We start from the raw sequence: 12,473 nt of genomic DNA, 5'->3' as shown, positions 1-12,473 counted from the left end.
AAGAAGTTTCATACAATGCTTCTGTGTAGTTTATATTTGTACATATTCTTTTTTCCACTATTACCCACTTAGCGCTACGAATGTCCAGTTGCATTTTCTACAGACAGAGTGTTTCAAAACTGCTCAATCAAAAGTATGGTTTAACTCTGTTAGCTGAATGCTCAGATCAGAAATAAGTTTCACAGAATGCTTCTGTGTAGTTTATATTTGAATATATTCCTTTTTCCACTATTACGCTCTTAGCGCTCCAAATGTCCAGTTGCATTTTCTACAGAAAGAGTGTTCAGATCTGCTCAATCAAAAGTATGGTTTAACTCTGTTAGCTGAATGCACAGATCAGAAAGAAGTTTCACCGAATGATTCTGTGTAGTTTATATTTGAAGACATTCCTTTTTCCACTATTACCCTCTTAGCGCTCCGAATCTCCACTTGCATTTTCTACAAAAAGAGTGTTTCATAACTGCTCAATCAAAAATATGTTTTATCTCTGTTAACTGAATTTACAAATCAGAAATAAGTTTCACAGAATGCATCTGTGTAGTTTTTATTTGAAGATATTCTTTTTCCCAATGTAGGCCTCTTAGCGCTTAGCATGTCCAATTGCAGTTTCTACAGAAAGAGTGTTTCAGAACGGCTCAATCAAAAGTAAGGTTCAACTCTGTTAGTTGAATGCACAGAACAGAAAGTATTTTCACAGAATGCTACTGTGTAGTTTATATTTGAATATATTCCTTTTTCCACTATTACCCTCTTAGCGCTCCGAATGTCCACTTGCATTTTCTACAGAAAGAGTGTTCAGAACTGCGCAATCAAAAGTATGGTTTAACTCTGTTAGCTTAATGAACATATCAGAAATAAGTTTCACACAATGCTTCTGTGTAGTTTTTATTTGAAGATATTATTTTTCCCATTAGAGGCCTCTTAGCGCTCAGAATGTCCAATTGCAGTTTCTACAGTAAGAGTGTTTCAGAAAGGCTCAATCAAAAGTAAGGTTCAACTCTGTTAGTTGAATGCACAGAACAGAAAGAAGTTTCATACAATGCTTCTGTGTAGTTTATATTTGCACATATTCTTTTTTCCACTATTACCCACTTAGCGCTACGAATGTCCAGTTGCATTTTCTACAGACAGAGTGTTTCAAAACTGCTCAATCAAAAGTATGGTTTAACTCTGTTAGCTGAATGCTCAGATCAGAAAGAAGTTTCACAGAATGCTTCTGTGTAGTTTATATTTGAATATATTACTTTTTCCACTACTACTCTCTTGGCGCTCCAAATGTCCAGTTGCATTTTCTACAGAAAGAGTGTTCAGATCTGCTCAATCAAAAGTATGGTTTAACTCTGTTAGCTGAATGCACAGATCAGAAAGAAGTTTCACAGAATGATTCTGTGTAGTTTATATTTGGAGACATTCCTTTTTCCACTATTACCCTCTTAGCGCTCCGAATCTCCACTTGCATTTTCTACAGAAAGAGTGTTTCAGAACGGCTCAATCAAAACTAAGGTTCAACTCTTTTAGTTGAACAAACAGAACAGAAAGAAGTTTCACACAATCCTTCTGTGTAGTTTTTATTTGTAGACATTCTTTTTCCCAATATAGGCCTCTTAGCGCTCAGAATGTCCAATTGCAATTTCTACAGAAAGAGTGTTTCAGAACGGCTCAATCAAAAGTAAGGTTCAACTCTGTTATTTGAATGCACAGAACAGAAAGAAGTTTCATACAATGCTTCTGTGTAGTTTATATTTGAACATATTCTTTTTTCCACTATTACCCACTTAGCGCTACGAATGTCCAGTTGCATTTTCTACAGACAGAGTGTTTCAAAACTGCTCAATCAAAAGTATGGTTTAACTCTGTTAGCTGAATGCTCAGATCAGAAAGAAGTTTCACAGAATGCTTCTGTGTAGTTTATATTTGAATATATTCCTTTTTCCACTACTACTCTCTTAGCGCTCCAAATGTCCAGTTGCATTTTCTACAGAAAGAGTGTTCAGATCTGCTCAATCAAAAGTATGGTTTAACTCTGTTAGCTGAATGCACAGATCAGAAAGAAGTTTCACAGAATGATTCTGTGTAGTTTATATTTGGAGACATTCCTTTTTCCACTATTACCCTCTTAGCGCTCCGAATCTCCACTTGCATTTTCTACAGAAAGAGTGTTTCAGAACGGCTCAATCAAAACTAAGGTTCAACTCTTTTAGTTGAACAAACAGAACAGAAAGAAGTTTCACACAATTCTTCTGTGTAGTTTTTATTTGTAGACATTCTTTTTCCCAATATAGGCCTCTTAGCGCTCAGAATGTCCAATTGCAGTTTCTACAGAAAGAGTGTTTCAGAACGGCTCAATCAAAAGTAAGGTTCAACTCTGTTAGTTGAATGCACAGAACAGAAAGAAGTTTCATACAATGCTTCTGTGTAGTTTATATTTGAACATATTCTTTTTTCCACTATTACCCACTTAGCGCTACGAATGTCCAGTTGCATTTTCTACAGACAGAGTGTTTCAAAACTGCTCAATCAAAAGTATGGTTTAACTCTGTTAGCTGTATGCTCTGATCAGAAAGAAGTTTCACAGAATGCTTCTGTGTAGTTTATATTTGAATATATTCTTTTTCCACTACTACGCTCTTAGCGCTCCAAATGTCCAGTTGCATTTTCAACAGAAAGAGTGTTCAGATCTGCTCAATCAAAAGTATGTTTTAACTCTGTTAGCTGAATGCACGGATCAGAAAGAAGTTTCACCGAATGATTCTCTGTAGTTTATATATGAAGACATTCCTTTTTCCACTATTACCCTCTTAGCGCTCCGAATCTCCACTTGCATTTTCTACAAAAAGAGTGTTTCATAACTGCTCAATCAAAAATATGTTTTATCTCTGTTAACTGAATTTACAGATCAGAAATAAGTTTGACAGAATGCATCTGTGTAGTTTTTATTTGAAGATATTCTTTTTCCCAATGTAGGCCTCTTAGCGCTTAGCATGTCCAATTGCAGTTTCTACAGAAAGAGTGTTTCAGAACGGCTCAATCAAAAATAAGGTTCAACTCTGTTAGTTGAATGCACAGAACAGAAAGAATTTTCACAGAATGCTACTGTGTAGTTTATATTTGAATATATTCCTTTTTCCACTATTACCCTCTTAGCGCTCCGAATGTCCACTTGCATTTTCTACAGAAAGAGTGTTCAGAACTGCGCAATCAAAAGTATGGTTTAACTCTGTTAGCTTAATGAACATATCAGAAATAAGTTTCACACAATGCTTCTGTGTAGTTTTTATTTGAAGATATTATTTTTCCCAATAGAGGCCTCTTAGCGCTCAGAATGTCCAATTGCAGTTTCTACAGAAAGAGTGTTTCAGAAAGGCTCAATCAAAAGTAAGGTTCAACTCTGTTAGTTGAATGCACGGAACAGAAAGAAGTTTCATACAATGCTTCTGTGTAATTTATATTTGAACATATTCTTTTTTCCACTATTACCCAGTTAGCGCTACGAATGTCCAGTTGCATTTTCTACAGAAAGAGTGTTTCAAAACTGCTCAATCAAAAGTATGGTTTAACTCTGTTAGCTGAATGCTCAGATCAGAAAGAAGTTTCACAGAATGCTTCTGTGTAGTTTATATTTGAATATATTACTTTTTCCACTACTACTCTCTTAGCGCTCCAAATGTCCAGTTGCATTTTCTACAGAAAGAGTGTTCAGATCTGCTCAATCAAAAGTATGGTTTAACTCTGTTAGCTGAATGCACAGATCAGAAAGAAGTTTCACAGAATGATTCTGTGTAGTTTATATTTGGAGACATTCCTTTTTCCACTATTACCCTCTTAGCGCTCCGAATCTCCACTTGCATTTTCTACAGAAAGAGTGTTTCAGAACGGCTCAATCAAAATTAAGGTTCAACTCTTTTAGTTGAACAAACAGAACAGAAAGAAGTTTCACACAATTCTTTTGTTTAGTTTTTATTTGTAGACATTCTTTTTCCCAATATAGGCCTCTTAGCGCTCAGAATGTCCAATTGCAGTTTCTACAGAAAGAGTGTTTCAGAACGGCTCAATCAAAAGTAAGGTTCAACTCTGTTAGTTGAATGCACAGAACAGAAAGAAGTTTCATACAATGCTTCTGTGTAGTTTATATTTGAACATATTCTTTTTTCCACTATTACCCACTTAGCGCTACGAATGTCCAGTTGCATTTTCTACAGACAGAGTGTTTCAAAACTGCTCAATCAAAAGCATGGTTTAACTCTGTTAGCTGAATGCTCAGATCAGAAAGATGTTTCACAGAATGCTTCTGTGTAGTTTATATTTGAATATATTCCTTTTTCCACTACTACGCTCTTAGCGCTCCAAATGTCCAGTTGCATTTTCTACAGAAAGAGTGTTCAGATCTGCTCAATCAAAAGTATGTTTAACTCTGTTAGCTGAATGCACAGATCAGAAAGAAGTTTCACCGAATGATTCTGTGTAGTTTATATTTGAAGACATTCCTTTTTCCACTATTACCCACTTAGCGCTCCGAATCTCCACTTGCATTTTCTACAAAAAGAGTGTTTCATAACTGCTCAATCAAAAATATGTTTTATCTCTGTTAACTGAATTTACAGATCAGAAATAAGTTTCACAGAATGCATCTGTGTAGTTTTTATTTGAAGATATTCTTTTTCCCAATGTAGGCCTCTTAGCGCTTAGCATGTCCATTTGCAGTTTCTACAGAAAGAGTGTTTCAGAACGGCTCAATCAAAAGTAAGATTCAACTCTGTTAGTTGAATGCACAGAACAGAAAGAATTTTCACAGAATGCTACTGTGTAGTTTATATTTGAATATATTCCTTTCTCCACTATTACCCTCTTAGCGCTCCGAATGTCCACTTGCATTTTCTACAGAAAGTGTTCAGAACTGCGCAATCAAAAGTATGGTTTAACTCTGTTAGCTTAATGAACATATCAGAAATAAGTTTCACACAATGCTTCTGTGTAGTTTTTATTTGAAGATATTATTTTTCCTAATATAGGCCTCTTAGCGCTCAGAATGTCCAATTGCAGTTTCTACAGAAAGAGTGTTTCAGAAAGGCTCAATCAAACGTAAGGTTCAACTCTGTTAGTTGAATGCACAGAACAGAAAGAAGTTTCATACAATGATTCTGTGTAGTTTATATTTCAACATATTCTTTTTTCCACTATTACCCACGTAGCGCTACGAATGTCCAGTTGCATTTTCTACAGACAGAGTGTTTCAAAACTGCTCAATCAAAAGTATGGTTTAACTCTGTTAGCTGAATTCTCAGATCAGAAAGAAGTTTCATAGAATGCTTCTGTGTAGTTTATATTTCAATATATTCCTTTTTCCACTACTACTCTCTTAGCGCTCCAAATGTCCAGTTGCATTTTCTACAGAAAGAGTGTTCAGATCTGCTCAATCAAAAGTATGTTTTAACTCTGTTAGCTGAATGCACAGATCAGAAAGAAATTTCACAGAATGATTCTGTGTAGTTTATATTTGGAGACATTCCTTTTTCCACTATTACCCTCTTAGCGCTCCGAATCTCCACTTGCATTTTCTACAGAAAGAGTGTTTCAGAACGACTCAATCAAAACTAAGGTTCAACTCTTTTAGTTGAACAAACAGAACAGAAAGAAGTTTCACACAATCCTTCTGTGTAGTTTTTATTTGTAGACATTCTTTTTCCCAATATAGGCCTCTTAGCGCTCAGAATGTCCAATTGCAATTTCTACAGAAAGAGTGTTTCAGAACGGCTCAATCAAAAGTAAGGTTCAACTCTGTTAGTTGAATGCACAGAACAGAAAGAAGTTTCATACAATGCTTCTGTGTAGTTTATATTTGAACATATTCTTTTTTCCACTATTACCCACTTAGCGCTACGAATGTCCAGTTGCATTTTCTACAGACAGAGGGTTTCAAAACTGCTCAATCAAAAGTATGGTTTAACTCTGTTAGCTGAATGCTCAGATCAGAAAGAAGTTTCACAGAATGCTTCTGTGTAGTTTATATTTGAATATATTCCTTTTTCCACTACTACTCTCTTAGCGCTCCAAATGTCCAGTTGCATTTTCTACAGAAAGAGTGTTCAGATCTGCTCAATCAAAAGTATGGTTTAACTCTGTTAGCTGAATGCAGAGATCAGAAAGAAGTTTCACAGAATGATTCTGTGTAGTTTATATTTGGAGACATTCCTTTTTCCACTATTACCCTCTTAGCGCTCCGAATCTCCACTTGCATTTTCTACAGAAAGACTGTTACAGAACGGCTCAATCAAAACTAAGGTTCAACTATTTTAGTTGAACAAACAGAACAGAAAGAAGTTTCACACCATTCTTCTGTGTAGTTTTTATTTGTAGACATTCTTTTTCCCAATATAGGCCTCTTAGCGCTCAGAATGTCCAATTGCAGTTTCTACAGAAAGTGTGTTTCAGAACGGCTCAATCTAAAGTAAGGTTCAACTCTGTTAGTTGAATGCACAGAACAGAAAGAAGTTTCATACAATGCTTCTGTGTAGTTTATATTTGAACATATTCTTTTTTCCACTATTACCCACTTAGCGCTACGAATGTCCAGTTGTATTTTCTACAGACAGAGTGTTTCAAAACTGCTCAATCAAAAGTATGGTTTAATTCTGTTAGCTGAATGTTCAGATCAGAAAGAAGTTTCACAGAATGCTTCTGTGTAGTTTATATTTGAATATATTCCTTTTTCCACTACTACGCTCTTAGCGCTCCAAATGTCCAGTTGCATTTTCTACAGAAAGTGTGTTCAGATCTGCTCAATCAAAAGTATGGTTTAACTCTGTTAGCTGAATGCACAGATCAGAAAGAAGTTTCACAGAATGATTCTGTGTAGTTTATATTTGGAGACATTCCTTTTTCCACTATTACCCTCTTAGCGCTCCGAATCTCCACTTGCATTTTCTACAGAAAGAGTGTTTCTGAATGGCTCAATCAAAACTAAGGTTCAACTCTTTTAGTTGAACAAACAGAACAGAAAGAAGTTTCACACAATTCTTCTGTGTAGTTTTTATTTGTAGACATTCTTTTTCCCAATATAGGCCTCTTAGCGCTCAGAATGTCCAATTGCAGTTTCTACAGAAAGAGTGTTTCAGAACGGCTCAATCAAAAGTAAGGTTCAACTCTGTTAGTTGAATGCACAGAACAGAAAGAAGTTTCATACAATGCTTCTGTGTAGTTTATATGTGAACATATTCTTTTTTCCACTATTACCCACTTAGCGCTACGAATGTCCAGTTGCATTTTCTACAGACAGAGTGTTTCAAAACTGCTCAATCAAAAGTATGGTTTAACTCTGTTAGCTGAATGCTCAGATCAGAAAGAAGTTTCACAGAATGCTTCTGTGTAGTTTATATTTGAATATATTCCTTTTTCCACTACTACGCTCTTAGCGCTCCAAATGTCCAGTTGCATTTTCTGCAGAAAGAGTGTTCAGATCTGCTCAATCAAAAGTATGGTTTAACTCTGTTAGCTGAATGCACAGATCAGAAAGAAGTTTCACCGAATGATTCCGTGTAGTTTATATTTGAAGACATTCCTTTTTCCACTATTACCCTCTTAGCGCTCCGAATCTCCACTTGCATTTTCTACAAAAAGAGTGTTTCATAACTGCTCAATCAAAAATATGTTTTATCTCTGTTAACTGAATTTACAGATCAGAAATAAGTTTCACAGAATGCATCTGTGTAGTTTTTATTTGAAGATATTCTTTTTCCCAATGTAGGCCTCTTAGCGCTTAGCATGTCCAATTGCAGTTTCTACAGAAAGAGTGTTTCAGAACGGCTCAATCAAAAGTAATGTTCAACTCTGTTAGTTGAATGCACAGAACAGAAAGTATTTTCACAGAATGCTACTGTGTAGTTTATATTTGAATATATTCCTTTTTCCACTATTACCCTCTTAGCACTCCGAATGTCCACTTGCATTTTCTACAGAAAGAATGTTCAGAACTGCGCAATCAAAAGTATGGTTTAACTCTGTTAGCTTAATGAACATAACAGAAATAAGTTTCACACAATGTTTCTGTGTAGTTTTTATTTGAAGATAATTTTTTTCCCAATATAGGCCTCTTAGCGCTCAGAATGTCCAATTGCAGTTTCTACAGAAAGAGTGTTTCAGAAAGGCTCAATCAAAAGTAAGGTTCAACTCTGTTAGTTGAATGCACAGAACAGAAAGAAGTTTCATACAATGCTTCTGTGTAGTTTATATTTGAACATATTCTTTTTTCCACTATTACCCACTTAGCGCTACGAATGTCCAGTTGCATTTTCTACAGACAGAGTGTTTCAGAACTGCTCAATCATAAGTATGGTTTAACTCTGTTAGCTGAATGCTCAGATCAGAAAGAAGTTTCACAGAATGCTTCTGTGTAGTTTATATTTGAATATATTCTTATTTCCACTACTACGCTCTTAGCGCTCCAAATGTCCAGTTGCATTTTCTACAGAAAGTGTGTTCAGATCTGCTCAATCAAAAGTATGGTTTAACTCTGTTAGCTGAATGCACAGATCAGAAAGAAGTTTCACAGAATGATTCTGTGTAGTTTATATTTGGAGACATTCCTTTTTCCACTATTACCCTCTTAGCGCTCCGAATCTCCACTTGCATTTTCTACAGAAAGAGTGTTTCAGAACGGCTCAATCAAAACTAAGGTTCAACTCTTTTAGTTGAACAAACAGAACAGAAAGAAGTTTCACACAATTCTTCTGTGTAGTTTTTATTTGTAGACATTCTTTTTCCCAATATAGGCCTCTTAGCGCTCAGAATGTCCAATTGCAGTTTCTACAGAAAGAGTGTTTCAGAACGGCTCAATCAAAGTAAGGTTCAACTCTGTTAGTTGAATGCACAGAACAGAAAGATGTTTCATACAATGCTTCTGTGTAGTTTATATTTGATCATATTCTTTTTTCCACTATTACCCACTTAGCGCTACGAATGTCCAGTTGCATTTTCTACAGACAGAGTGTTTCAAAACTGCTCAATCAAAAGTATGGTTTAACTCTGTTAGCTGAATGCTCAGATCAGAAAGTAGTTTCACAGAATGCTTCTGTGTAGTTTATATTTGAATATATTCCTTTTTCCACTACTACGCTCTTAGCGCTCCAAATGTCCAGTTGCATTTTCTACAGAAAGAGTGTTCAGATCTGCTCAATCAAAAGTATGGTTTAACTCTGTTAGCTGAATGCACAGATCAGAAAGAAGTTTCACCGAATGATTCTGTGTAGTTTATATTTGAAGACATTCCTTTTTCCAATATTACCCTCTTAGCGCTCCGAATCTCCACTTGCATTTTCTACAAAAAGAGTGTTTCATAACGGCTCAATCAAAAATATGTTTTATCTCTGTTAACTGAATTTACAGATCAGAAATAAGTTTCACAGAATGCATCTGTGTAGTTTTTATTTGAAGATATTCTTTTTCCCAATGTAGGCCTCTTAGCGCTTAGCATGTCCAATTGCAGTTTCTACAGAAAGAGTGTTTCAGAACGGCTCAATCAAAAGTAAGGTTCAACTCTGTTAGTTGAATGCACAGAACAGAAAGTATTTTCACAGAATGCTACTGTGTAGTTTATATTTGAATATATTCCTTTTTCCACTATTACCCTCTTAGCGCTCCGAATGTCCACTTGCATTTTCTACAGAAAGAGTGTTCCGAACTGCACAATCATAAGTATGGTTTAACTCTGTTAGCTTAATGAACATATCAGAAATAAGTTTCACACAATGCTTCTGTGTAGTTTTTATTTGAAGATATTATTTTTCCCAATAGAGGCCTCTTAGCGCTCAGAATGTCCAATTGCAGTTTCTACAGAAAGAGTGTTTCAGAAAGGCTCAATCAAAAGTAAGGTTCAACTCTCTTAGTTGAATGCACAGAACAGAAAGAAGTTTCATACAATGCTTCTGTGTAGTTTATATTTGAACATATTCTTTTTTCCACTATTACCCACTTAGCGCTACGAATGTCCAGTTGCATTTTCTACAGACAGAGTGTTTCAAAACTGCTCAATCAAAAGTATGGTTTAACTCTGTTAGCTGAATGCTCAGATCAGAAAGAAGTTTCACAGAATGCTTCTGTGTAGTTTATATTTGAATATATTCCTTTTTCCATTACTACTCTCTTAGCGCTCCAAATGTCCGGTTGCATTTTCTACAGAAAGAGTGTTCAGATCTGCTCAATCAAAAGTATGGTTTAACTCTGTTAGCTGAATGCACAGATCAGAAAGAAGTTTCACAGAATGATTCTGTGTAGTTTATATTTGGAGACATTCCTTTTTCCACTATTAACCTCTTAGCACTCCGAATATCCACTTGCATTTTCTACAGAAAGAGTGTTTAAGAACGGCTCAATCAAAACTAAGGTTCAACTCTTTTAGTTGAAAAAACAGAACAGAAAGAAGTTTCACACAATTCTTCTGTGTAGTTTTTCTTTGTAGACATTCTTTTTCCCAATATAGGCCTCTTAGCGCTCACAATATCCAATTGCAGTTTCTACAGAAAGAGTGTTTCAGAACGGCTCAATCAAAAGTAAGGTTCAACTCTGTTAGTTGAATGCACAGAACAGAAAGAAGTTTCATACAATGCTTCTGTGTAGTTTATATTTGAACATATTCTTTTTTCCACTATTACCCACTTAGCGCTACGAATGTCCAGTTGCATTTTCTACAGACAGAGGGTTTCAAAACTGCTCAATCAAAAGTATGGTTTAACTCTGTTAGCTGAATGCTCAGATCAGAAAGAAGTTTCACAGAATGCTTCTGTGTAGTTTATATTTGAATATATTCCTTTTTCCACTACTACTCTCTTAGCGCTCCAAATGTCCAGTTGCATTTTCTACAGAAAGAGTGTTCAGATCTGCTCAATCAAAAGTATGGTTTAACTCTGTTAGCTGAATGCAGAGATCAGAAAGAAGTTTCACAGAATGATTCTGTGTAGTTTATATTTGGAGACATTCCTTTTTCCACTATTACCCTCTTAGCGCTCCGAATCTCCACTTGCATTTTCTACAGAAAGACTGTTACAGAACGGCTCATTCAAAACTAAGGTTCAACTATTTTAGTTGAACAAACAGAACAGAAAGAAGTTTCACACCATTCTTCTGTGTAGTTTTTATTTGTAGACATTCTTTTTCCCAATATAGGCCTCTTAGCGCTCAGAATGTCCAATTGCAGTTTCTACAGAAAGTGTGTTTCAGAACGGCTCAATCTAAAGTAAGGTTCAACTCTGTTAGTTGAATGCACAGAACAGAAAGAAGTTTCATACAATGCTTCTGTGTAGTTTATATTTGAACATATTCTTTTTTCCACTATTACCCACTTAGCGCTACGAATGTCCAGTTGTATTTTCTACAGACAGAGTGTTTCAAAACTGCTCAATCAAAAGTATGGTTTAATTCTGTTAGCTGAATGTTCAGATCAGAAAGAAGTTTCACAGAATGCTTCTGTGTAGTTTATATTTGAATATATTCCTTTTTCCACTACTACGCTCTTAGCGCTCCAAATGTCCAGTTGCATTTTCTACAGAAAGAGTGTTCAGATCTGCTCAATCAAAAGTATGGTTTAACTCTGTTAGCTGAATGCACAGATCAGAAAGAAGTTTCACAGAATGATTCTGTGTAGTTTATATTTGGAGACATTCCTTTTTCCACTATTACCCTCTTAGCGCTCCGAATCTCCACTTGCATTTTCTACAGAAAGAGTGTTTCTGAATGGCTCAATCAAAACTAAGGTTCAACTCTTTTAGTTGAACAAACAGAACAGAAAGAAGTTTCACACAATTCTTCTGTGTAGTTTTTATTTGTAGACATTCTATTTCCCAATATAGGCCTCTTAGCGCTCAGAATGTCCAATTGCAGTTTCTACAGAAAGAGTGTTTCAGAACGGCTCAATCAAAAGTAAGGTTCAACTCTGTTAGTTGAATGCACAGAACAGAAAGAAGTTTCATACAATGCTTCTGTGTAGTTTATATGTGAACATATTCTTTTTTCCACTATTACCCACTTAGCGCTACGAATGTCCAGTTGCATTTTCTACAGACAGAGTGTTTCAAAACTGCTCAATCAAAAGTATGGTTTAACTCTGTTAGCTGAATGCTCAGATCAGAAAGAAGTTTCACAGAATGCTTCTGTGTAGTTTATATTTGAATATATTCCTTTTTCCACTACTACGCTCTTAGCGCTCCAAATGTCCAGTTGCATTTTCTACAGAAAGAGTGTTCAGATCTGCTCAATCAAAAGTATGGTTTAACTCTGTTAGCTGAATGCACAGATCAGAAAGAAGTTTCACCGAATGATTCCGTGTAGTTTATATTTGAAGACATTCCTTTTTCCACTATTACCCTCTTAGCGCTCCGAATCTCCACTTGCATTTTCTACAAAAAGAGTGTTTCATAACTGCTCAATCAAAAATATGTTTTATCTCTGTTAACTGAATTTACAGATCAGAAATAAGTTTCACAGAA

Source organism: Symphalangus syndactylus, chromosome 21, assembly GCF_028878055.3.
Source record: "Symphalangus syndactylus isolate Jambi chromosome 21, NHGRI_mSymSyn1-v2.1_pri, whole genome shotgun sequence".
Classification (NCBI taxonomy): domain Eukaryota; kingdom Metazoa; phylum Chordata; class Mammalia; order Primates; family Hylobatidae; genus Symphalangus; species Symphalangus syndactylus.
This window is presented reverse-complemented; position numbering follows the sequence as displayed.